The sequence below is a fragment of the Xenopus laevis genome, chromosome 4L, assembly GCF_017654675.1.
Source record: "Xenopus laevis strain J_2021 chromosome 4L, Xenopus_laevis_v10.1, whole genome shotgun sequence".
Taxonomy (NCBI): domain Eukaryota; kingdom Metazoa; phylum Chordata; class Amphibia; order Anura; family Pipidae; genus Xenopus; species Xenopus laevis.
In genome coordinates this window covers 25,134,219-25,159,514 of record NC_054377.1, presented here as the reverse complement: position 1 = coordinate 25,159,514, position 25,296 = coordinate 25,134,219, and the positions used below count along the sequence as shown (strand labels likewise).

At 39.5% G+C, this 25,296-nt stretch overlaps 12 non-coding genes across 12 annotated transcripts; 7 read left to right on the top strand and 5 right to left on the bottom strand.

Annotated features, from left to right (window-relative positions):
- Window positions 1–2,248: 2,248 nt before the first annotated feature.
- trnaa-ugc lies at window positions 2,249–2,320 on the bottom strand. Its single transcript has one exon. It is a non-coding gene; the product is annotated as a tRNA-Ala (tRNA).
- Window positions 2,321–2,922: 602 nt separating this feature from the next.
- Window positions 2,923–2,994, top strand: trnaw-cca. Its single transcript has one exon. It is a non-coding gene; the product is annotated as a tRNA-Trp (tRNA).
- A 1,456-nt stretch (window positions 2,995–4,450) lies between these two features.
- Window positions 4,451–4,522, bottom strand: trnaa-ugc. Its single transcript has one exon. It is a non-coding gene; the product is annotated as a tRNA-Ala (tRNA).
- Window positions 4,523–10,287: 5,765 nt separating this feature from the next.
- trnaw-cca lies at window positions 10,288–10,359 on the top strand. Its single transcript has one exon. It is a non-coding gene; the product is annotated as a tRNA-Trp (tRNA).
- Window positions 10,360–12,098: 1,739 nt separating this feature from the next.
- Window positions 12,099–12,171, top strand: trnat-ugu. The gene has a single exon. It is a non-coding gene; the product is annotated as a tRNA-Thr (tRNA).
- Window positions 12,172–12,853: 682 nt separating this feature from the next.
- trnaw-cca lies at window positions 12,854–12,925 on the top strand. The gene has a single exon. It is a non-coding gene; the product is annotated as a tRNA-Trp (tRNA).
- A 2,717-nt stretch (window positions 12,926–15,642) lies between these two features.
- Window positions 15,643–15,714, bottom strand: trnaa-ugc. Its single transcript has one exon. It is a non-coding gene; the product is annotated as a tRNA-Ala (tRNA).
- Window positions 15,715–15,854: 140 nt separating this feature from the next.
- Window positions 15,855–15,926, top strand: trnaw-cca. Its single transcript has one exon. It is a non-coding gene; the product is annotated as a tRNA-Trp (tRNA).
- Window positions 15,927–17,720: 1,794 nt separating this feature from the next.
- Window positions 17,721–17,793, top strand: trnat-ugu. Its single transcript has one exon. It is a non-coding gene; the product is annotated as a tRNA-Thr (tRNA).
- A 3,024-nt stretch (window positions 17,794–20,817) lies between these two features.
- On the top strand, window positions 20,818–20,891 carry trnat-agu. The gene has a single exon. It is a non-coding gene; the product is annotated as a tRNA-Thr (tRNA).
- Window positions 20,892–22,301: 1,410 nt separating this feature from the next.
- On the bottom strand, window positions 22,302–22,373 carry trnaa-ugc. The gene has a single exon. It is a non-coding gene; the product is annotated as a tRNA-Ala (tRNA).
- Window positions 22,374–24,845: 2,472 nt separating this feature from the next.
- On the bottom strand, window positions 24,846–24,917 carry trnaa-cgc. Its single transcript has one exon. It is a non-coding gene; the product is annotated as a tRNA-Ala (tRNA).
- Window positions 24,918–25,296: the final 379 nt, after the last annotated feature.

The following is a 25,296-nucleotide window of genomic DNA, read 5'->3' as shown; positions in this document are numbered from 1 at the left end:
CAGAAAATAGAGAGAATGATTATTATGTATTGCATGGATAAGTGAGCACCTTCCATAAACTTATACTCATGTGCAATCTATACAGTATTTTAACCATCGTGTTTTGCCATTAACACTGACACCTGCCAGGGATTAAACCCAGGGCCTCATACATGCAAAGCAAGTGCTACATCCCCTTCTGCTCAAACTTATTATGTGCAAATGTTGTACCTATTAAAAATTGAGGTTTTACTGTATTTATACATCTCTTCTGAAACATACTTTGATCATGGCATAGCTTTCTTGTAGAAACAATATGTTGACTATACACTTCAACTAATATTTTGCGAGTATAACTACTGCAGACCCTGTGGTATAACGGTAGCATGTCTGACACCAGATAAGAATGTTTTGTGTTCAAATCATGTCGGGGTCACTAATCTTTTCAAAACAATTTATATAATCATGTTAAAAAAATATTTCTCATCTTCCTTCAATATACTATTATTCTTTATAAAAAGGTGATATAATCATATACTAAGGAATGGCAATGCGTGTTGAATATTCTAATCAATGGATGTTTAGAAGAACTTGAATGGACTCCATGTATTTGCGATAGTAGAACCCATACTGCCTGACATTTGGGTTTTTCAAAATGGCTAGGACACAGGCAGCTATGTCAAGAAGTTCTCCTGATTCATGCTAATCCCACCCTCTTCCCTCTATTAGGGGAATCAGCACCATATGCAGGTATGCAGTGTCTATTAAAGTGATTCTGTCATGATTTTATGGTGTACTTTTTAATTCTAAATAACAATATTTACATTACAAATAATTCACTTTAATATATACAGTTTTATTTCTGAACCAACAAACACATTTTTTTAGCTGTACACACAGCCATCTCTGATAATTTGCCTGATCATGTACTTTCAAAAAGTGCCAGACAGATTTGGTCAAAAATCAGCCAGATGTTGGCTGGGCAGGTCTTTTCAAAGTAGAAAAACCAGAGCTGTGGAGTCAGATTCAGAGTTGTGGAGTTGGAAGAAATTTTGGGTATCTGGAGTCGGAGTCGCCAAAAATGTACCGACTCCTAATAATAAAATCAGATTAAAGAGCTTCCCTGAAGGAAGATGTGGCACAGAATATATAAACAAGTTAATGTGTAGCCATGGGGGCAGCCATTCAAGCTGAAAAAAAAGTTAATAAAATGCACAGGTTACATAGCACATAACAGATAAGCCCTGTCCATTACAATGGGGTTTTATCTGTTATGTACCGACTCCACAGCCCTGAGAAAACCCATATTCTGTATATTGTGTCTAGCATAATATACTGTCACATCTATTCAACGGATAAAGAATGTCCAATTAATATGACATCCATAGCTATGTGATTTTTACTTTAAATAGAAAACTGCAAGACAGCAGGAGCAACATTTGGCCTCCTGTGGCCTTACAAAGGGCCTAATGTACATGGACATATGGGAAGAGGCATGTGTCCATAAAATGTATGAGATTAGCTGGTAAACCTCAAATTCAGACAGTATGCTCCTGCACACACCTTTCGCTACTCTTAACGAGTTGGGTGCACCTCCCCCAATGCAAAGTCCTTCCACAATTGGAAAGAAATTTGAGATTGGCAGCACTCCATACTTGCATTAAAAAGCCTTTACTCATTAGCAGGGCAATAGTAACTCCTGCTTTGTTCACACCTGATTTGAGTTTGTATTCCAAAAGCCTTTAGTGCCTTTGAGAAAGTCCAGAGTGACAAAACTCATCAGGAGGTGCTTGATTCCATCGTCCATGGTGCTCCCAAGCAGAAACACGCTGCAAGGAGAAAGTAATGCAATAAGTTACAACATAAGTGGATTGACATGTTATTCTGTATTTGATATTGTACCTGAGAAGGGAATGAGGATGGGCTAAGGACTATGTTCCCTTAAAATGATTCCTTCCCTCTATGAAGACCCGGAAGTCCACTTTGACATGATATTTATAATTTCCACTATTTGGATGCAATGTGTGTTTTGATCTTATTGATAACCCCTTCCAGCTAGACTGAGTTTAAAGTGTTTGGGATATAATTGCCCAAATAGTTAAACAGGATATTAGGCTGTTTGGTGAGTGACAGGCAAATTGTGATATGATAACATTAAATGACATAACATAGTTTCCCCATGTGGAAAGAATATATGTTGTTTCCCATATGACTTTAGAAGAACTTTTCTTTGATTGGAACAGACTCTGAATAATTACAAATGAAAACATGGAGATGCCGGGGATTGAACCCGGGGCCTCATACATGCAAAGCATGCGCTCTACCACTGAGCTACATCCCCTCCTGTGGTAATCTATGATGAGCAAACCTTTTAACAATATAGTTCTAAATCTGCTTCTTTTTATGTCTTCTGAAACATACTTTGATAATGGCATACCTTTCTTGTAGAATCTTTTTGTAAACTATTCCACTTTTATAAAAATAATCACTGCTGTGAAGGGGCATAGGAGCCTTGGTTAACTTGTGAACTCGTGGCGCAACGGTATCGCGTCTGACTCCACATCAGAAGGTTGCGAGTTTGAATCATGTCAGGGTCACTTTTTTTCAAAGAATTTATTCATGTTGAAAATATATTTCTAATGGCTTTCACATCCTTCTTTAATATTCTATTATTCTTGTATATAATCAGGTGATATTTATATACTAAGAAATGGCAATTGCTTTTGAATAATCTTAGAAGATATTTTTCTGCTTTAGTTTAGGGTTAGTTCACACGAGAAGATTCGGGGAGATTTTGTCGACTGGCGACTAATCACCTCTTCTTCTGGGCGACAATCTCCCCGAACTGCCTTCGCGTGTCTTCCCAGGCCAAAAATAGGATAACACAAAAAAACACAAAAACACAAAAAAATGGTAACACTTTTTTAACTATACCATATATAGGACCTCGTGGCGCAACGGTAGCGCGTCTGACTCCAGATCAGAAGGTTGCGTGTTCAAATCACGTCGGGGTCACTGAATTTTTAAAAACAATTTATATACAGTTTGATAATGCATTTCTAATGTGCTTTTCATCCTCCTACAATATTCTATTATTCTTATATATAAAGGGGAGACAAACATATACTAAAGAATAGCAATGGATGTTGAATAATCTGATCAATTTAAGTTTTGAATAACTTTTCATTGCATGGAACAGACTCCATGTATGGGTGTTAGAACCCATACCCCCTGACATTTGGGTTTACAAAAATGGATCTACCTATGGTGTACTTTTTAATTCTAAATAACAATATTTACATTTCAAATAATTCACTTTAATATATACAATTTTATTTCTGAACCAACAAACACATTTTTTTAGCTGTACACACAGCCATCTCTGAACAATTTGCCTGATCATGTACTTTCAAAAATTTGGTCAAATATCAGCCAGATGTTGGTTGGGCAGGTTTTTTCAAAGTAGAAAAACCACAGCTGTGGAGTCAGATTCAGAGTTGTGGGCTGAGAATGGAGGGAAGGATGGCCTGGGCTGAGCATGGAGGGCTGGGCTGAGCACCGAGGGAGGGCTGGGCTAAGTACTGAGGAAGGGCTGGGCTGAACACAGAGGGAGGGCTGGACTGAGCACGGAAGAAGGGCTAAGCATGGAAGGAGGAAGGGTTGAGCATAGAGGGAGGGAGGGCTGAGCATGGAGGAAGGGAGGGCTAAGCATGGAGGAAGGGAGGGCTGGGGTGAGCACTGATGTAGGGCTGGGCTGAGCATGGAGGGAAGGAAGGCCTGGACTGAGAATGGAGGGAGGGCTGAGCTCGGGATGAGCACAGAAGCTGGACAGCACTGCTTTAGACCATACATGATTGGTATGTTTTGCTTGGTAGCCCAGAATATAGAGAGAACATTTATTGTGTATAGTTGGGTAAACAGTTAACAGTACTAATCAAACATTAATATGAAATCCACTACACAAACAGAATATGTGACAGCAATTCTCTTGAAAGTATCAGGAAAATTAGAAACAGTTGCACAATCACAGCTTTTACAATGTGGATTTCCTACACATAGAACTTATTGGATAAAACACTTTTTATATCTATATAGGGTCATTTTCTCAGAGTTTAATTTAGAATTAAAGAACGCCCAGGTAAACAGTTTACCTACTTAAAAATCTTGCCCCGTCTGGGTTTCTCGAAAGAAAAAGTGCAAAGAGTGAAACACATAGAAGTTTGTTCTGCCCGGGTCTCATTGAAAGATTAGGTACGGTGACACAGGACTCAACATTTGGGTGACACCATACCAAACTACCCACAGCAGGGAGAAACGGACCTCCCTTCTTTTAAATTTTGACTTATAGAGTAAGATTCTTATAAAATAGTATAGCAATGCTTGCTGTGTAATTTGATCAACTTTTCTTGGCATGGAACTCCATGTGAGTAGTCTGGTGCTCTTTTATGCTAAATAATTATGGAAGAAAAGTTGGAGATGCCGGGGATTGAACCCGGGGCCTCATACATGCAAAGCATGCGCTCTACCACTGAGCTACATCCCCATCTGTATAACCTTTTGTTCAGCAAATGTTGTAACAATATATTTTTACATCAGCTTCTTTTTATCTCTTCTGAAACGTAAGCTCCCCATACGATTCTTTTTGCCGAACGACCGATTTTAGGGAAGCCCAACCAATCCTTCGAAATTATCGTGCGGTTAGTGGGATTCGAACGATCATACATCTTACGATTTTTCGGCCGACATCTGTCAGGAAATTGATCGGCCGGGTCAAAAAATCTTTGTCGGTCCCAGTGCAATCTATCTATGTTTGCAGGGCCAAGCAGGCAGCTCCCCTTGTTTTCCTGGCAAATTGGTCTCTTTAGTTGACGGTAAATTGTTACGATCGTACGATCGTTCTGAGAAGATTGTGGTCTCACGATCAGGATCTGATCTTTTAAAAATCAATGGCCAGCTTTACTTTGATAATGGAATAGCTTTTTTGTAGAATCTTTATGTAGACTATTCCACTTCTACTAATATTCTATAAAAATAATCACTTTTATGAAAGGGCATAGGATGTTCTATTATCTTGCGAACTCGTGGCGCAACGGTAGCACGCCTAATTCCAGATCAGAATGTTGTGTGTTCAAATCCTGTCGGGGTCACTTATTTTCAAACAATTTAGTCATGATGAAAATATATTACTGCTCCTTAAATATTCAATAATTCTTGTATATAATGGGGTGATAATCATATACTAAGAAATGGCAACGGATGTTGAATAATCTTATCAATGTGCTTTAGAAGGTCTTTTTCTGCTTTAGTTTAGTACACATTCATTGATAACGTATTCTTGAAAATCAAAAAATATTACAGCAGGCCGAAAAAAAGATAAGGCCTCAGTGTGACTTCGTGGCGCAACGGTAGCGCGTCTGACTCCAGATCAGAAGGTTGCGTGTGAAAATCACGTCAAGGTCACTAACATTTTAAAAACAATATATATAGCCATGTTGATAATGCATTTCTAATGTGTTTTTCATCCTCCTACAATATTCAATTAATTCTGTATATACGGTAAAGGGGAGATAATCATATACTAAGGAACAGCAATGGATGTTGAATAATCTGATCAATTCAAGTTTTGAATAACTTATCATTGCATGGAACAGACTTCATGTATGGGTGATAGAAGTTTAGAACTCATACCCTGACATTTGGGTTTAGAAAAATGGATCTACCTAGGACACAGGCAGCTCACGGTCATATTAAAGAGACTATTGGTGAATGAGGGAGTGGGTTTCACATGTGACCAATTAAGATAAAAGTAGGAGGGCTGAGCATGGAGGAAGGGAGTGATGGGATGAGCATGGAGGGTAGGAGGGCTGGGCTGAGAATGGAGGGAGGGCTGGGCTGAGCACGGAGGGGTGGAAGGCCTTTGCTGAGAAGGGAGGACTGGTCTGAGCACGGAGGTAGGGCTGAGCTGAGCATGAAAGAAAGGCTGGCTGTGGCTGCACGTCCTGCGCCAGGACCCGCCCCCCTCTAGTTCCATTTCTGTATGTTTTGCTTGGTAGCCCAGAATATAGAAAAAACATTTATTGTGTGTAGTTAGGTAAATAGTTAACAGTAGGGATGTAGCGAACGTCGGAAAAAAAGTTCGCGAACATATTCGCGAACTTGCGCAAAAATGCGAGCGGTTCGCGAACGGTTCGCGAACCCCATAGACTTCAATGGGAAGGCGAACTTTAACATCTAGAAAAGACATTTCTGGCCAGAAAAATGATTTTAAAGTTGTTTAAAGGGTGCAACGACCTGGACAGTGGCATGCCAGAGGGGGATCAAGGGCAAAAATGTATCTGAAAAATCTGCCTGTGTGTGCTTGGAAGAGATAGTGTAGGGGGAGAGCTGTTAGTGATTTCAGGGACAGATGATAGTAAGTTTGCTGGCTAGTAATCTGCTTGATACTGCTCTGTATTGGAGGGACAGAAGTCTGCAGGGATTTGAGGGACATTTTAGCTTAGGTAGCTTTGCTGGCTAGTAATCTACTGTTCTCTTTAAACAACTGCCATACGTTGACCTTGTAGGCATTGTTTGCCCAGTTTTTTTGGACGCAGCCACTGAAGCACAGTTGCCAGAAAAAATATGCCATATAAATGCTGAAAATAGTCATTTTTTGCCATATACGTTGAGTCAACGTATGGCAAAAAATGACTATTTTCAGCATTTATATGGCATATTTTTTCTGGCCTCTGTGCTTCAGTGGCTGCGGCCAAAAAAACTGGGCAAACAATGCCTACAAGGTCAACGTATACACTACTACAGCGGTGGATACGGATTACGTAAAATATATGAATGCTGCTTGAAAAAAAGTAACTCAAGTGGTTTTTCTAGAGACGATAATATTATCAATATTTAGACAAAATGTGAACAAGGTCACACAGCTAGATGGCGGGTTGAAGAAAACACTGTGCAAATAATGCCTACAAGGTCAACGTATACACTACTACAGCGGTGGATACGGATTACGTAAAATATATGAATGCTGCTTGAAAAAAGTGACTCCGGTGTTTTTTCTGGAGACGGTAATATTATGGATATTTAGACAGAATGGGAACAAGGTCACACAGCTCGATGGCGGGTTGAAGAAAACAGTGTGCAAATAATGCCTACAAGGCCAACGTATACACTACTACAGCGGTGGATACGGATTACGTAAAATATATGAATGCTGCTTGAAAAAAGTGACTCCGGTGTTTTTTCTGGAGACGGTAATATTATGGATATTTAGACAGAATGTGAACAAGGTCACACAGCTCGATGGCGGGTTGAAGAAAACAGTGTGCAAATAATGCCTACAAGGCCAACGTATACACTACTACAGCGGTGGATACGGATTACGTAAAATATATTATGGCTGCTTGAAAAAAGTGACTCCGGTGTTTTTTCTGGAGACGGTAATATTATGGATATTTAGACAGAATGTGAACAAGGTCACACAGCTCGATGGCGGGTTGAAGAAAACAGTGTGCAAATAATGCCTACAGGGCAAATAATGCCTAAAAGGTCAACTTATACACTACTACAGCGGTAGTAAAATAAAAAAAAGTAAAATAAAAAAAAATGAATATTAAAAAAAAAAAATTAAAGTTGGTGCTGCTGAACTACTAGGAGCAGCAGATTAGCACACCAGTCCCACTCCCCAACACTGCTAGACTAATAGCACTGGGCTCTTATAGTAGTAGTAGTAGTAGTAGTAGTAAAACAACAAAAAAATAAATAAAAGCAGTCCTTACAAGGACTACTGTTATTGCAGCAGTCAGCAGATGAGATCAGAAGCAGGACAGCTGCCCACTGCAGCTACATACAGAGCACTGCAGTAGAAGGTAGATTACTAGCCAGCAAAGCTACCTAAGATTAAATGTCCCTCAAACCCCTGCAGACTTCTGTCCCTCCAATAACAGAGCAGTATCAAAACGATTACTAGCCAGCAAACTTTCAACTGTCCCTGAAATCACACAACAGGCAGCAGCTCTCTCCCTACACTATCTCTTCAGCACACACAGGCAGAGTGAAAAAACGCTGCAGGGCTTCGGTTTTTATAGGGAAGGGGAGTGGTCCAGGGGAGAGCTTCCTGATTGGCTGCCATGTACCTGCTGGTCTGGGGTGAGAGGGCAAAAAAAAGCGCCAACAATGGCGAACCCAAAATGGCGAACGTCGCGCGACGTTCGCGAACTTCCGGCGAGCGCGAACACCCGATGTTCGCGCGAACAAGTTCGCCGGCGAACAGTTCGCGACATCTCTAGTTAACAGAACTAATCAAACATGACTATGAAATCCACTAAACAAACAGAATATGTGACAGCAATTCTCTGGAAAGTATCAGGAAAATTAAAAACACTTGCACAATCACAGCTTTTACAATGTGGATTTCCTACACATAGAACTTATTGGATAAAACACTTTTTATATCTATATAGGGTCATTTTCTCAGAGTTTAATTTAGCATTAAAGAACTCCCATGTAGACAGTTTACCTACATAAAAATCTTGCCCAGTCTGGGTTTCTCGAAAGAAAAAGTGCAAAGAGTGAAACACATAGAAGTTTGTTCTGCCCGGGTCTCTCTGAAAGATTAGGCACGGTGACACAGGACACAACATTTGGGTGACACCATACCAAACTACCCACAGCAGGGATTGGAGAAGTGGAGTTCCCTTCTTTTAAATTTTAACTTATAGAGTAAGATTCTTACACAATAGTATGTGCGCTGTGTAATTTGATCACGACTTTAGGAGAACTTTTCTTGGCAAGTAGTGATCGAGATCTTTCGGCCAGATCTCGATCGTTGAAGCCCGTCGGGGGCCCCATACACGGGCCAATAAGCTGCACGGTCTGCCGGCAGCTTTTATCGGCCCGTGTATGGTCACCTTGAGATGCAACAGTATCATACTGAAACAGACACACACAACTATGAGAATTAGTAATAAACTTAGCTCCTGTAAACATTGACTGTTAGCATTATGTATGTAAAGTAAGGTATCAAAAAAAAAAAAAGGATTCATCTATCTGTAGGTATTCAGATTTTATTCCATGTACGATGAAAATGCCACGATCTAAAAGTTTTCAATCAAATTTAAATTGTAGGTTTAAGTAGGAAAAATAACAAATCAGATAGTGTTTGATTATTTACAAAGTTTCTCTAAGAAACCATGCCCATTTAGGGTGTTATCATGTTGCTCATGAGCCACTGGTTAGGGATAACTGCTTTATACCATACATGATTTGAACATTTTGTTTGGTAGCTCAGAAAATAGAGAGAATGTTTATTATGTATTGCAGGTATAAGTTAGCACCTTCCATAAACTTATACTCATGTGATATATTGTGCAATCTATATAGTATTTTAACCATCGTGTTTTGCCATCAACAGTGACACCTGCCAGGGATTAAACCCTTGCTTTGAATTGTTTTTGAATTGTTTTCAAACAATTTGGTCATGTTGAAAATATTTTTGTAATGGTGTTCACATCCTCCTTTAATATTCTATTATTCTTGTATATAATAGGGTGATAATCATATACTAAGGAATGGCAATTGCTTTTGGATAATCTTAGAAGATATTTTTCTGCTTTAGTCTAGGGTTAGTTCACACAAGAAGATTCGGGGAGATTTTGTCGCCTGGCGACTAATCACCTCTTCTTCTGGGCGACAATATCCCCGAACTGCCTTCGCGTGTCTTCCTATCCACCATAATGAAAAGTCGCTTGCGCTAAAGCACACGTGGCGCTTTGTTTTCCGAAGTCGCCCGAAGTTTCCTCGTGAAGCAACTTTGGGCGACTTCGTAAAATGCAGTGCCACGTGTGCTTTAGCGCAGATGACTTTTCATCATATCGGATGGGAAGACACGCGAAGGCAGTTCGGGGAGATTGTCGCCCCGAATCTCCTCGTGTGAACTAACCCTTAGTACACATTCATTGATAATATATCCTTGAAAATCAAAAAGTATTACAGCAGACCAAAAAAAGGATAACACAAAAAAATGGAAACACTTTTTAATTGCTGCCACATGTAGTGGCGCAACTGAAGCGCGTCTGACTCCAGATCAGAAGGTTGCTTTTCTGGATAATCTTAGAAGATATTTTTCTGCTTTAGTTTAGGGTTAGTTCACACGAGAAGATTCGGGAGATTTTGTCGCCTGGCGACTAATCACCTCTTCTTCTGGGCAATAATCTCCCCGAACTGCCTTCGCGTGTCTTCCCAGGCCAAGAATAACACAAAAAAACTCTATAACACAAAAAACTGGCAACACTTTTTTAATTCTTCTACTTGTAGGACCTTGTGGCGCAATGGTAGCGCGTCTGACTCCAGATCAGAAGGTTGTGTGTTCAAATCACGTTGTGGTCACTAACCTTTTAAAAACAATTTATATGTTGTTTGATAATGCATTTCTAATGGGTTTTTCATCCTCCTACAATATTCTATTATTCTTATATATAAAGGGGAGACAAACATTTACTAAGGAATAGCAATGGATGTTGAATAATCTGATCAATTCAAGTTTTGAATAACTTTTCATTGAATGGAACAGACTCCATGTATGGGTGATAGAACCTATACCCCCTGACATTTGGGTTTACAAAAATGGATCTACCTAGGACACAGGCAGCAATTTTAATACATTCTCCTAATTCATGTTAAGCCCACCATTTTCCCTTTATTCTGGATCTACAATTCAGAAATCAGTACCATTAGAACGTATGCAGTCTCTACTAAGGTGGCTTTACACAAGCAAATTTAATCTGACGATTCGGGCCCTCTTTAAACTGATTCGGCAGATTATCTGCCTGTGTATAAATCTCCTCAATAGACCAACCCAACCAATATCTGGTCGGAAATTGTTAAATGATTTCTAATGGCAGCCATGTTTGGGAGTCATTGTGGTATTAGTTGCTAGGAATCACTGTGCTATTTGTTAATAAAGGTCATGGAGTCATTATGAACAGTGAACGACCTATGCTTCAGTGGTTCCTATGGGAAACACTACAAGACAGCATCAGCATTTTTGGGCTCCTGTGGCCCCTACAAAGGCCCCAATGCACATGGACATATGGGCGGAGGCACTAACCATTTTGTATGAGGCATATGATTTCTGATGGTAACCCAGTTTGGAGGTCATTGTGGTATAAGTTATTAGGAATCACTCTGCTATTTGTTACTGAAGATCATGGTGACATTATTTGTGTATGAACAGTGAACACCCTATTTTAAGATGGCCATAGACGCAAAGATGCTATTGGATTTTCAGACTGTGTATGGATTGTCCTGAAACCATGGTGATCGTTCTTTCAGTCATTCAGACAGGTAAAAAGATTTATATTGACTACCGATAATATCTCTGCCAAGCCCGGATTTCTGGTGAGGCCACAAAGGCCCAGGTGACAAATTATTAGGGGCAGCAAGCCGCCCAGCCGCTCTATGAGGGGCACTGGGGACACGCAGCTCTCCAGTGCTCTGGCGCTAGTTGTGCCACCTTTTCTGTAAAAAAATACCGGTCTTCCTATATATTTACTTTCCCCCCCAATTAAAAGCATTGGGATCAACCAACATGATCCCAATAATGGCCAGATGGCAACCCTTTGTAGCACTTTTGTGTGCCCGGGGGGGTAGTGCAGACAGCTTATTTTTGAATTCCTGGTTTGGGCGCAAATTTTTGTTGTATAAAAACCAAGTGCAATGCCAAACAGAGCCTCCTGTAGGCGCTAGGACCCTAGGCTCAGGAAATCCAGTGCTGATCTCTGCATGTATTGCCTATCTGATGATATCTATTGGAGACTGTTACTACTATTTGTGACATCATTTTTGTATGATTGCTGCCTTTCAATAATGACCAGAGAATCATGTAATTTCTTGTCTTTACTACTTTATATTATCTAAATGGTTAATTGCAGGTTGGAAGACTGGCATGGACTATTGCTGGTCCGACTTTAGGCTATATTTGTACATCTTAAACCAGAGTGATATCTCACATCAATTTTAAATGCAGTGCTCCTCCTTAGCCAATTTCAGAATGGGCCCCACAAGCAGATACATCTCCACAAGCAGATACATCTCAGACTCTGGTATACACTGCTAAATAAGTGGTTGGCTCCATAGCTCAGTGGTTAGAGCACTGGTCTTGTAAACCAGGGGTCGCAAGTTCAGTTCTTGCTGTGGCCTAAGATTTTTACTCAATCAACAATTCATCTTAGATACAACAGTATCATACTGAAACAGACACACACAACTATGAGAATTAGTAATAAACTTAGCTCCTGTAAACGTTGACTGTTAGCATTATGTATGTAAAGAAAGGTATCAAAAAAAAAAAAAGGAGTCATCTATCTATAGGTATAAGTAGGAAAAATAACAAATCAGATAGTGTTTGATTATTTACAAAGTTTCTTTAAGAAAGCATGCCCATTTAAGGTGTTATCATGTTGCTCATGCAACTGGTTAGGGATAACTGCTTTATACCATACATGATTTGAACATTATGTTTGGTAGCTCAGAAAATAGAGAGAATGTTTATTATGTATTGCATGGATAAGTTAGCACCTTCCATAAACTTATACTCATGTGATATATTGTGCAATCTATATAGTATTTTAACTATCGTGTTTTGCCATCAACAGTGACACCTGCCAGGGATTAAACCCAGGGCATCATACATGCAAAGCAAGTGCTACATCTCCTTCTGCTCAAACTTATAATGTGCAAATGTTGTACCTATTAAAAATTGAGGTTTTGTTGTATTTATACATCTCTTCTGAAAGATACTTTGATCATGGCATAGCTTACTTGTAGAACCTATATGTTGACTATACACTTCAACTAATATTTTGCCATGGTGATCACTGTAGACCTTGTGGCGCAACGGTAGCGCGTCTGACTCCAGATCAGAAGGTTGCGTGTTCAAATCACGTTGGGGTCACAACTCTTTCCAAAACAATGATATAGTTATGTTGAAAATATATTTCTAATGGCGTTCTCATCCTCCTTCAGTATACTATTATTCTTTAGAAAGGGTGATAATCATATACTAAGGAATGGCAATGCTTTTTGAATATTCTGATTAATGGGTGTTTAGAGGAAATGGAATGTACTCCATGTATTTGTGATAGAACCCATACCGCCTGCCATTTGGGTTTTTAAAAATGGATAGGACACAGGCAGCAATGTCAAGACGTTCTCCTGATTCATGCTAACTCCACCCTCTTCCCTCTATGAGGGGGTCTTCTATTTAGAAATCAGCACCATATGCAGGTATGCAGTGTCTATTAAAGAAATTCTGTCATGATTTTATGGTGTACTTTTTAATTCTAAATAACAATATTTACATTACAAATAATTCACTTTAATATATACAATTTTATTTCTGAACCAACAAACACATTTTTTTAGCTGTACACACAGCCATCTCTGATCAATTTGCCTGATCATGTACTTTCAAAAATTTGGTCAAATATCAGCCAGATGTTTGTTGGGCAGGTTTTTTCAAAGTAGAAAAACCACAGCTGTGGAGTCAGATTCAGAGTTGTGGGCTGAGAATGGAGGGAAGGACGGCCTGGGCTGAGCATGGAGGGCTGGGCTGAGCACGGAAGAAGGGCTGAGCATGGAGGAAGGGCTGGGCTGAGCACAGAAGGAGGGAGGGTTGAGCATAGAGGGAGGGAGGGCTGAGCATGGAGGAAGGGAGGGCTGGGATTGGTTAACAACAAAAGGCTGCTACAGATGTGGTGGAACACGTTGCGGTGCTTGTCACTATATGAGGCCAACCAAATTGGCCTCATTATATAACAAATTATATAAGATCCAGTTTTATGCCAATTGTGGTACCAGTAACATTGTTTATCTCATTACCTGTGATTGTGGTCTCCAGTACATTGGTAAAACAACTAAACCGTTTAGGAAGCGCCTTTCGGAACATCTGGGTTGTGTAGCACGGCATGATCGCAGTTCTGCAGTGGCCAAACATCTGATAGAGTGTCATAATAGTGCCCTGTGTGTATATGCCCAGATTATAGATAGAGTGGTGTTTGGGGCAACATTGATTTACCACTTCTTAGGAAAGAAGCAATGTGGATATATAGGTTGGGTACTGTTGTTCCAAATGGGCTGAACAGGGAATGGGAGCTAAATTGCTTCATTGTCCGTTAGCTTTATGTTCTGGGAGCTACCCCCTCCTCTCCTCTTCTGTTTTTGGATTTTTTCCTTTGCTTCCCCTTCACATGTATGTTCTTTATATATATGCATTCATTTATATATAAAAAAAATTTATATATATTTTCATTCTTATTTATTTATTTGCATATGTTTTCTGCATATATATGTATACATTTTGTATACTTTTTTGTCTTGTTTTTCCAATTTTTTGAATAATAATTTTCTAATTCTTTCAATTTTTTCAATTTTTCCAATTTTTTCATTTTTCTAATTTCTTTAATTTCTTGAATTTTTCTAATATTTACTTATTTATGTTGATCTAATGTGGTATATTGTTATTTCGTTATTCCAATATTATTTGATGTACATGTTTGATTTATATTCATACTGAAGTGGACTGCTTAAACAGCTTAATTATGAGTTTTCATTTATGATATATGATATATTCTCTCACTTTGTGCAAATGCACGTTACGTGATTTTTTATTCAGGTGTTTCTTTTTGATTTTAATGATATGTGCTATTTTAGTGTGACCCCGACAGAGGGCACTCATGCTTCTGATGAAGTGACACAATGGTCACGAAACGCGTTAAGCGCACATCCTCTGCCCGCTAGTGATTTTAATCCATGTTCAATAAAGCATTTATACTTTTAAAAACGTTGGTTTCCTCGTGTCAACTGATCCGGTGGAGTCCACCTTTGAATTTTGTGAGGGCTGGGATGAGCACTGATGTAGGGCTGGACTGAGAATGGAGGGAGGGCTGAGCTCGGAGATAGGGCTGGGCTGAGCATGGAGGGATGGCTTAGTGCTAAGGAAGGGAGGGCTGGGCTGAGCACAGAAGCTGGACAGCACTGCTTTAGACCATACATGATTGGTATGTTTTGCTTGGTAGCCCAGAATATAGAGAGAACATTTATTGTGTATAGTTGGGTAAACAATTAACAGAACTAATCAAACATGACTATGAAATCCACTACACAAACAGAATATGTGACAGTAATTCTCTTGAAATTATCAGGAAAATTAAAAACAGTTGCACAATCACAGCTTTTGTGGATTTCCTGCACATAGAACTTATTGGATAAAATGTCTTTATATATCTATATAGGGTAATTTTCTCAGAGTGTCCTTTATAAAATCCTTTACTTTGCAGTTTAATTTAGCATTAAAAAACCCCCATGAACCAACAGTTTACCTACATAAAAATCTTGCCCCGTCTGGATTTCTCGAAAGAGAAAGTGCAAAGAGTGAAACACATAGAAGTTTGTTCTGCCCAGTTCTCTCTGAAAGATTAGGCACGGTGACACAGGACTCAACGTTTGGCTGACACCATACCAAACTACTCACAGCAGGGAATGGAGAAGCGGAGCTCCCTTCATTTAAATTTTAACTTATAGACTAAGATTCTTACACAATAGTATAGCAATGTGTGTTGTGTAATTAAATCAATTTGCATGGAACTGACTGAATAATTATGGATGAAAACATGGAGATGCCGGGGATTGAACCCGGGGCCTCATACATGCAAAGCATGCGCTCTACCACTGAGCTACATCCCCTCCTGTGCATCCATTTGAAGAGCAAACCTTTTAAAAATATATTTAATATATAATGGCATAGCTTCCTTGTATAATCTTTGTGATTATTTTATAAAAATAATCACTGCTGTGAAGGAGTATAGTAGGATTTGTTTACTGGTGACCTCGCGGCGCAATGGTAGCGCGTCTGACTCCAAATCAGAAGGTTGCGTGTTCAAATCATGTCGGGGTTTCTTAAGGTCCCCATAGACGCAAAGTTTACCTACATAAAAATCTTCCACGTCAGGGTTTCTAGAAAGAGAAAGTGCAAAGCGTGAAACACATGGAAGTTTGCTCTGCCCCAGTCTCTCTGAAAGATTAGGTACGGTGACACAGGAATAGTGATGGACGAATTTATTCGGCAGGCGCGAATTCGCGGTGAATTTGCGCGATTCGCCGCCAGCGAATAAATTCGCGAAAATTCGCGGAAAAAATTCACCAGCGTTTTTTTTTCGAAAAAACGGACGCCGGCGTCAAAAACGGGCGCCGGCATCGGAAAAACGGGCGCCGGCGTCAAAAACAAATTTTTCGGCAAAACGGCGCAAATTCGCCCATCACTACACAGGGACGTTTGGCTGACACCGTAAAAAACTGCCCACAGCAGGGAATGGAGAAACAGAGCTCCCTTATTTAAAATTTTAACTTATAGAATAAGATTCTTACACAATAGTATAGCGATGTGTGTTGTGTAATTTGATCACGACTTTAGGAGAACTTTTCTTGGCATGGAGCAGACTCCATGTGAGTAGTCTGGTGCTCTTTTAGGTTAAATAATTATGGAAGAAAAAATGGAGATGCCAGGGATTGAACCTACATGCAAAGCTCTAGCACTGAGCTACATACCTTCCTGTGTAAACATTAGATTAGCAAATGTTGTAAAAACATATTTCTACATCTGCTTCTTTTTATCGCTTCTGAAACTTACTTTGATAATGGCATAGCTTTCTTGTAGAATCTTTATGTAGACTATTCCACTTCTACTAATATTTTATAAAAATAATCACTGTTGTGAAGGGGCATTGGATAATCCTTTATTTTGGGACCTTGTGGCGCAATGGTAGCGCGTCTACCTCTAGATGAGAAGGATCCATGTTCAAATCACGTTGTGGTGACTTTTTTTTTTCAAACAATTGAATCATGTTGAAAATATATTTCTAATGGGGTTTGCATCCTCCTTTAATATTCCATCATTCTTATATATAATGGGGTGATAATCATATACTAAGGAATGGCAATTGCTGTTGAATAATCGTATTAATGTGCTTTAGAATTTCTTTTTCTGCTTTAGTTTAGTACACATCCATTGATAATTTATTCTTGAAAATCGAAAAGCATTACAGCAGGCCAAAACAAGGATAACACAAAAAAAGGAAACACATTTTCAACATTACCACATGTGGTATTTTGTGGCGCAACGGTAGCGCGTCTGACTCCAGATCATAAGGTTGTGTGTTCAAATCACAGTGGGGTAATTTCCCTTTTGAAAACAATTTAGTCATGTTGATAATGCATTTCTAATGGGTTTTTCATCCTCCTACAACATTCTATTATTATTCTATATAAAGGGGAGATAATCATAATCTAAGGAATAGCAATGGATGTTGAATAATCTGATCAATTCAAGTTCTGAATAGCTTTTCATTGCATGGTGCAGACTAAATGTATGGGTGATAAAATCCATACGCACTGACATTTGGGTTTGTAAAAATGGATCTTCCTAGGACACAGGCAGCAATTCCAATACATTCTCCTAATTCATGTTAGGCCCACCCTTTCCCCCTTATTCTGGGTCTTCAATTCAGAAATCAGTACCATTAGAAGGTATGCAGTCTCTACTATGGTCGCTTTACACAGGCAAATTTAGACTGATTTGGCAGATTATCTGCCTGTGTATAAATCTCCTCAATAGACCAATAAGCAATTAATAACTACGTAATAGACACATATAGAATCTCAGACACTCCCATATCAATGGTTTTTCTCCACCTTGCTCCATAGCTCAGTGGTTAGAGCACTGGTCTTGTAAACCAGGGGTCTTGAGTTCAATTCTCGCTGGGGCCTGTACTTATTGATCTTTAATATCTTAAACAAAAGTAATGAAATTATGAAACACACACTCGCTCATCAGTTACCATCAGTAATACACTTAGTTGCCGTTCACCATACTTTGTGTTTCTTAAAGGGGAAGTCCACAAAAACATAACTTAAGCTTTTTGAAAAGTAAACATAATTTCAAGCATCTTTGCAAAATACATCAATTAAAAAATATGCAGGTTTTTCATGATATCTAATGGTTTCTGACAGTTCCCTAAGCCTTGCCCTCTGCTCTTCTGCTGATCTTTCTGACTACTTTGCTGAGCTGGCTGACTACTGTTACTTTGTATCAGCAGCAAGCTGTCCTTAGCCTGCATCCTGCAAACCCCGCAATTCCCTGCACACGTGATTTCAATAAGGAACAGAACATCACAGTGCCATGCATTGTGGGTTATGTTGTTCCTGCATGCTGTTTGTAAGCTGTGGAGAAGTTGTTGCAATTTGTTACATCCGAGTTTAGTCCCTCCATCCCTGCCAGGATTTCAGCATAGAAAATGGCATTTATTCATAATTTTTGAAGAAACATGTAACTGTGATGGGTAAATTAGGGGTTTCTGTGTTATGTGGGCCTTTTTATAAAATTTTGGTTAGCCGGAGTTCCCCTTTAATATTGATGCTGTAAAAGCATGGAGAAACCTGGGATGAATGTCAAAGCATGCTACACACAGAACATACACTACACCAGTCATCCCCAACTAGTGACTCGCAAGCAACATGCCGCTCACTAAGTCATTGGATGTTGCTCCCAGTGGCCTCAAAATAGGTGCTTATTATTGAATTCCTGTCTTAAAGGGAGGTTTTGGTTGCATAAAAATGATGTGTACTGCCAAACAGAGCCTCCTCTAGGCTGCTAATCCACATTAGGTGCTACCAATAGTCAAGCAGAGCTCATATTTGGCATCCCCGGGGACTTTTCATGCTTTTGTTGCTCTCCAACTTCTTTTACATTTGAATGTGACTCACAGTTAAAAAAGGTTGGGGGCCTCTGTTACTGGAGGTTGTCTTGCTGTTTTTTAATTTGTGTATGAAAGGTGAACATCTTTTTCTAAAGCAGTCCATGTAGAGACTGAGGCTCAGAAGTGGAGTGCCTAACAGCAGAGAGACAGGGAGCTTCTATATCATTCACATCATATATCAAATTTAAATACAGTTTAAAAACAGTTTAAAAACTGTTTAAAAACAGTTTTCAGTCTTTGCCAGTTTCAAGATGTATCACTAGCTCAAAAGATTAGCTACTTACACCACAAGCAAATACATCTTGGAGTATTTATGTATGTATGTATGATATATCTTAACATCCAGCAGGCTTCATAAATCAGTGGTCAGAGCACTGTGTTTGTAAACCAGCAGTCTTGAGTTCCATTCTCTTTGGGGCCTTGAGTGTTACATAATATTTATATCACGTGCAACAAAATTTATTGCATTATCTATAAGCAGCACATCTAAACCGTGTTTGTCTAAACCAGGGGTAAGCCACCTTTACTTTCAAAAGAGTCATTTTGCCCCCTCTTCCACTAAAGAAAAATAGTCTGGAGCCGCAAAACATGACACAGCTTATAAAATTTTAAAAGTTTTAACCTTTTTTTAATTTAAACTGTTACAACAACAGAATACAACAAACAGAAGTGCAGTGTGTATGTGTAGGCCTACTTTGAAATAAATTAAACACTGAATAGACCTATTAAATGCTAGTGTTCTCATCTGTTTAATGAGACTTCTGTTTCTGAAGCTCCATCCTGACCTTCCCTCTTTTGACTTGAGTGTGTGACCGCGGTAAGGACCATGATGAACCATCTTGCTGCGGCTCTGTCTTGCCTGTCACTCCTGGGACTTCTATACAGCCCTCGCACCTGTTGGCAGCTTCCTGAGTAAGCTTACCTCGGTCGCACACTCAAGAAGCCGCCAGCAGGTGCGAGGGCTGTATAGACGACGTGACAGGCAAAGCGGCAAGACGGAGCTGCAGCAAGCAGGATGAAGAGCCGCATGAGGCTCCAGAGCCGCGGGTTGCCTACCCCTGGTCTAAACTCCCAGAAAAGCTATCTTATGTATGAGAACGGCAAAAAATAACGAGGCTCATTTACTATGGAGTGGTACAGTGCAACAGTGCAATAAGAACAAAGAATTTATGTCTTACCTACAAATTTCTATTATGCCAGGTTGCAGTTTGAAAGTTGCACCCTATTCTGCAATTTTCTTGTGCAGATAAACACAATTTTTTAAAATCTAAAGATATATACATCTCTGTGAGATATTCATGACATGTCAAAGTACCTGCAACTTTATTAAACAATCGCAGGAAAAGCTGGAGATGCCGGGGTCTCATATATGCAAAGCATACGCTCTAGCACTGAGCCACGTCCCCTTAGCCAAGGTAAAACATTTTTGTATGGTCTATAATTGGATAAAGAAAACATTAACAAAACTGTTTATATTGGATACATTTTTCAACTTTCTTCGATCGTTTCCAAAAATTTTGAAATCATACATATGCAAGATAAAACAAATTTGTTTCATTCACTATAATATGCAGTATACTCAAAAAACGCAATTACAAAAAAATATTATTGAAATGGAAAACCAACTTTTTCCATTTCAATACAGCACACTTGGGTCTTTTATTTAGGCTAGAAACATGAATCTTTATCCTTTAAAGACAATTTTTTTAAGGAGTTGCACATGCACCATGTTTTTATTCCATTTCAGAAAACTAAAATTCCACAATTTCAGGCATTTGTAAATAATGGCTTCTGTTTTTGTTTTCAATAAGTTGTTAACCTTTACGAACACCTTATTCAGTTGAGTTGTTTTCCGATTGCTCATCAGAAATTAAGATAGCTTTTCATGGTTTATTTTTGACTGGTTTTCCAAAATTTTAATTCCAAAATTGAAGTCATACTTTGAAATTCCATTACACAAGGGCAGAATGTGATTAAACCATTTGCCTTGTGTATTTAAGAGCACAAAGACACAAAAACAAACTCAGGTGTGAAGGGTGCTGTGGCTTAGTTGGTTAAAGCGCCTGTCTAGTAAACAGGAGATCCTGAGTTCGAATCTCAGCAGTGCCTTCAGCCTTTTAAAAAATATACATACACATTTATGTAATATTTATACATTACAATTATTATCACATTTCTCCAGTCTGGTGTTTGTGCATTCTACATCCAAAACACTTGTTCCTTCATAAATATAGATCCATAATATACCTTTGCATTGGGGCTGGTAAAAATAAGCTATTGGGCTATATACGAATATTCACTAATGAAAACTTTCAATAAAAGAAGGGGAAGACAGCACAACTGTAGGCGGAGGAAAGAGGATGATTCGCTCAGTGTGCTCTTGCAATAAGGGTGATGACACATGAGGAGATTAGTATCCCCACAACTAATCTCACCAAATGCTTTCCCAAAAGATAACATGCAAATTATTGCTGGAGAAACCTGAACTTTCCTCGTGAAGAAACTTTGGGCATGCGACATGCAAAATCTCATAATCTGCCATGTCTATCTGCACCTGAGCCAAGGCTGTATTTGGGAAGATCAAGCAGCAGAGGAGTGGATTCTCTGCTTGTATTTCTCCGCAGACCAAGATCCGCATTGTCTGTCCCTAAAGACTTTGGTTGTTTTACCACAAGGAGCTTACCTCTCATACTAACATAGATAAACTAGTCAATGACATCCTCAGGCAACTGTGAGATATTCAGATAAAGGGACATGGATCTGGCTCTGCATTGTAAGATAAGTACACCCCACACTGGCCGGAAACCAACAGAAACAGTCAGATAAGCTCCAGGATATGAATTTACTAGGAAAGGGTAAACAATTGCACTACTTTAGATACAGCTAGGTCCATAAAAATTTGGCCAGAGACAATTTTTTTCCCTAATTTTGGTTCGTGGGCCTTTATGTCCAAGGTTTAGTCTTCAACAAGTGAAATGCATGCTCAATTGGTTTCAAATAAGGTGACTGACTTGGCCATTCAAGAAATCTAGCAATCACATGGTGATCTATAAACAAGTAAAAAAAAAAAAACACCCCACTAACTGACTAATGCATTTGGTATTAAAAAAAACAAGGCAAAATAAAATAATGGCCAGTGACTCCATTTGGCAACATTCTGCCTACATTTTGTAAATTGTTCAGTAACATGTAAAATGCAGTTTTGCTCATCACTAATAGTGATCTGTCAGATAAGATCCATATCTATCCCCTTCCTGAACTACAACACGGGGGATGCCGAATACTGCTTGGTTTACCATACCTGGTATGGTAAGCACAATAGGGGTTGATGGTTACCACAAGACACAGAATGTGAAGTTGAAAACTAGGGGTGGATCAGGGCAGTATTGGGGGTCCACAATAGATTGGGAGGATGGGGGTTTCTGAAAGAAGTGTCAGGTTTTATTAAAGGTTTATTTGCCCTTTAATATTTTGGGTGTATATAATACAATAATATTACTATTGTACTTGCAAAAGTAGTGGAGATGCCGGGGATTGAACCCAGGGCCTCATACATGCAAAGCATGCGCTCTACCACTGAGCTACATCCCCTTGGCCCGCAGTGATGCTGGAATATATATCTACAGTGTACAAACAGACAAAGTAGTGCTACACAGTCCTCACCGCTTTTTGTAGCGTCAGGTGCCGACTGTGACTCTGTCTGCTCAGGTCCGATCCATACTTCCAAACATATTTCAGCAGCACTTCGATATAGTGAAAATTCGATTTATATGTGCAACAAGTGAAGCAACATTTCGGGCTCAACCAGCCCTTTATCAAGCGTGATAAAAGGCTGGTCAAGCCCGAACTGTTGCTTCACCTGAAATTCAATAAATTGAATTTTCCCTATATCGGAGTGCTGCTGAAATATGTTTGGAAGTATAAATCTACAGTGTGATATTTTTCAATAAACTTGTTATTCATTCTAGTGTATTTACTTTCACAAACCAAAAGTAATGGTGGTTTTATCATATGAAACCTGGACCAGACTTGCATGCCACAATTTTAACCGCTACACAATCAAGCTCACATTGGCTTTTTCTGCAATTGGAAGTGACGTCACCAAAAACAACAACATAAAAAAAGGGGGATAAAAAGTTTAAGGTTGTGACTCATACCCAACTGCAAGTCCTACTCGCAACCTATGGGTACCCAATGCAGGACTCTAATACAGGAGAGTTGACCATACATTAATACAGGGATCCCCAACCTTTTGAACCCATGAGCAACATTCAGAAGTAAAAGGAGTTGGGGAGCAACACAAGCATGAATGTTCTTGGGCTGCCAAATAAGTGCTGTGATTGGCCATTTGGTAGTCCCTACGTGGATTGTTAACCTACATTGAGGCTCTGTTTGGCAGTGCACCTGGTTTTTATTCAACCAGAATTTGCCTCCTGGAATTTAAAAATAATCTCCTGTTTTGAGGCCACTGGGAGCAACATCCAAGGGGTTGGAGAACAACATGTTGCTCACAAGCTATTGGTTGGGGATCACTGCATTAATAGTTCCACTCATTTGGTGACCTCCTAGTATGGCCACCTTGCATACTGTACTTGAGCCACCTTGAGGTGGATGATATCAGGCTGATCCAATTGTTGGGCTCTATGGCCCAATGATCTAAATCAGAACAACGGAGATACAGGAGCGCATCAATGAGTCTATGCAGTCCTTCCACAATGGGATTTTTAAACCTGAACAATTGATATCTGGATGATTTTTGGACAGATATTGGTCAACAAAGCCTGTCAGAAGGTACCATAAATGGCCTTACCTGTTACCTGTTGGGTAAGATGTTTAGTAGTCATTCAATTGGGCAGCACGCTGACTTGTGGTGAGGGGTTGCCACCTGGACAGTATTTCACCGGCCTGGCGGATAAAAATGATGGCTGATCCCAATATTATTAATAGGGAAGAAAGTTAAATATATAGGAAGGCCAGTATTATTTCCAGAAAAGGTGGCAACCCTACTTGTGGTCTTTACAAGTTTAGCGATCTAAAATATATCCCCTTTTTTGTCTGTGCAATATCATAATTTTCTTTCAATCTCTGGAATCATGTGTGCGTGAACCCAGTACTGTATCCGTCTGGTTTGGACTGCGGGTTGATCGGTTGAATTTCTGTCAATGACAGTTTACAGGGGATTATTACAGGAGCTTGAAAGTTAATGTTTTTTCCCATGGGTAAATACCCACAGAGCAGGCTGTTAACACTTGCATTACAGTGCCAAAAATGAATTGGGTACATACTTCAAATTTGCCCATGCATGATTAGCAACCACATTATGTCAGTGTGATTATCAAATTTCTCTATAAAAATACTCCATTGAAGATAAAGTGGCACATGGGGCTTTTGTAGCAAATGCTTTTTAAAGGGATACTGTCATGGGAAAAAAAAAAATTTTTCAAAATGAATCAGTTAATAGTGCTGCTCCAGCAGAATTCTGCACTGAAATCCATTTCTCAAAAGAGCAAACAGATTTTTTTATATTCAATTTTGAAATCTGACATGGGGCTAGACATTTTGTCAATTTCCCAGCTGCCCCATGTCATGTGACTTGTGCTCTGATAAACTTCAATCACTCTTTACTGCTGTACTGCAAGTTGGAGTGATATTACCCCCTCCCTTTTCCCCCCAGCAGCCAAACAAAAGAACAATGGGAAGGTAACCAGATAACAGCTCCCTAACACAAGATAACAGCTGCCTGGTAGATTTAAGAACAACACTCAATCGTAAAAACCCATGTCCCACTGAGACTCCTTCAGTTACATTGAGAAGGAGAAACAGCAGCCTGCCAAAAAGCATTACTCTCCTGAAGTGCAGGCACAAGTCACATGACATGGGGCAGCTGGGAAATTGACAAAATGTCTAGCCCCGTGTCAGATTTAAAAATTGAATATAAAAAAATCTGTTTGCTCTTTTGAGAAATGGATTTCAGTGCAGAATTCTGCTGGAGCAGCACTATTAACTGATTCATTTTGAAAAAATTTTTTTTTCCCATGACAGTATCCCTTTAAGCTTCAAAAGTGGAGAAGCCGGGGATTGAACCCGGGGCCTCACACATGCGAAGCGTGCGCTCTACCACTGAGCTACATCCCCATCAAACAGATCTTTGCATACATGCATTTCCTAATACGTGTATTTATTTTTTCCCTTAATTGTCTTAAAATCATTGTTTTTGTTTGATTAAGTGGTGGGCCACGCTGCTATTTGGGGAGATTAGTAGCCCAGCGACAAATCGCTTCTTCTTCGAGCGACTAGTTTCCCCCGAACTGCCTTCCTGGCAATGTGATTTACATTTGTTTTTCCGAAGTCGCCCAAAGTTGCCTCATGAGGAAACTTCGGGGCTTCTCTGGAAACAAAAGTGTTCCAAGTGCCATCCCATCGGCAATTTACATTCTAGCCAGGGCAAAGGCAGTTGGGGAGATTAATCCCCGGGAAGTCAGTTCGGGGAGATTAGTTGCCCGAAGCGTGTGCC